Below are 1,589 nucleotides of genomic sequence, written 5' to 3'. Positions count from 1 at the left end.
CATCAAATCTATCACCACTAGAATAGCATACTTGCACTTTCTTATTCCCGTTCTCGTCCAAATCACAGTCTCTTATTAGATGAGGCCCATTGCAATTCTCACATCCTACCCGAATAGCATGAATTGTTTGATCCATTTTTTCCATCCTCCTATCCATGGTTTTCAACATTGCCATAACTGCCGACAAATCTTCTGAAGCTGCATAAGCTGATCCCCTTTTCACATCATTCCTTGGATTGTGGTATTCTCTAGAGTGCTTAGAGAATTCCTCAATTAGTTGATTAATCACCGGGGGTGCCTTCTTTGTGAGTGGTCCTTGTGAGTCAAGCAATAGCCTTGTTGTAACGTTTACTCCATAATAAAAAATGGAGACTCCTTGTTGACTATTAAGATCATGATGTGGGCAATTCCTTAGTAAGCTTTTGTACCTCTCCCACGCCTCATAAAGTGATTCTCCGGCTTGTTGCTCAAAATTAGCTATAGCTTTCTTCAACTTGGCTATCTTTGATGGCGGGCAAAATTGATCAATAAACTCTTCTTTCATTCTAGCCCATGTGGTGATCAATCCTGGAGGGAGTGATTTTAGCCAATCTTTTGCAGCGCCTTTAAACGTGACCGGTAACATGCGAAGCAGAACGGTGTCACGGGCCAGATTAGGAAAGTTGAAGTAATCGGCTATATCATTGACCTCTTCTAGGTGCTTGTACGCGTCTTCGTGATCTTTTCCATAGAACGGAATTTCTTTAAGTTGGGCGAGTATGTGGGCTTTAAGTTCGAAGTTGGCATTTTCTGGAATCGCGGGTTGCACGAGTCCCGGACCGGTATCTTCACGCATCCTCTTCTTCCACTAGCCCATGGTAACTTCATCGATGTTAGCCATGGTGCCTTCGAATCCGCCTTCTAGATCGCTACCTTCTTCAAATTCGCTTTCTTCCTTTTCGGATTGGTACACGATGTCTTCCTTGATTGGGTCTTCGGTTGCCAAGGAAGAGGTGCTGGATGCTCGTGATTTACTGCTCTTCTTTTTGCTAAAAACAGATTTGAGATTCTTCAAAGGTGAGTTCTTTGAAGATGCGGATTCTCCAACGGTTTTGCCTTTATTCTTCCGTAAAGTAGCCTCCGGGTCTTCAAGTGGTGGAGTTAAAATTGTATTGCCTCCTCTGGTCATAAACACTCTGAAATAAAAGCAAGAAAAAAAATGCGTAAAAAGAACAAAAACGAAACAGAAAGAAAATAAAAAACCAAAACTGAAAATCAGCACTGAACTCGTCGAGTAGGTGCGACTGCACTCGGCGAGTACACTGCCTAAAAGCCTAGAAACAATTAAGAACAAATAAGAACAATTAAATACTAAAACTTAACCTAATTACTGAATTACTAAAAAAATAACTTTTTGCAAGATAAGCTCACACAAACGATCGATAAAACTAGATATTAGAATTAATTTTTGAACCGTTCCCCGGCAACGGCACAAAAAACTTGATGTGTGTAAAACCAACTTGTTTTATTCCTACTCTAAAAATATAATTTAAGCATACAAAGAGGGTTTTCTCTAGTTTTACAAGACTAGAAACTTAGACACACTAACT

General features: G+C 40.2%; 1 non-coding gene across 1 annotated transcript; it reads left to right on the top strand.

Annotated features, from left to right (window-relative positions):
- Positions 1-389: 389 nt before the first annotated feature.
- Positions 390-496, top strand: LOC145141750 (small nucleolar RNA R71). The gene has a single exon (XR_013722944.1). It is a non-coding gene; the product is annotated as a small nucleolar RNA R71 (small nucleolar RNA).
- Positions 497-1,589: the final 1,093 nt, after the last annotated feature.

This window comes from Lactuca virosa, chromosome 9 (assembly GCF_052849685.1).
Source record: "Lactuca virosa cultivar CGN04683 chromosome 9, Lactuca_virosa_CGN04683_v6, whole genome shotgun sequence".
In the NCBI taxonomy this organism is placed as follows: domain Eukaryota; kingdom Viridiplantae; phylum Streptophyta; class Magnoliopsida; order Asterales; family Asteraceae; genus Lactuca; species Lactuca virosa.
This window is presented reverse-complemented; position numbering and strand designations above follow the sequence as displayed.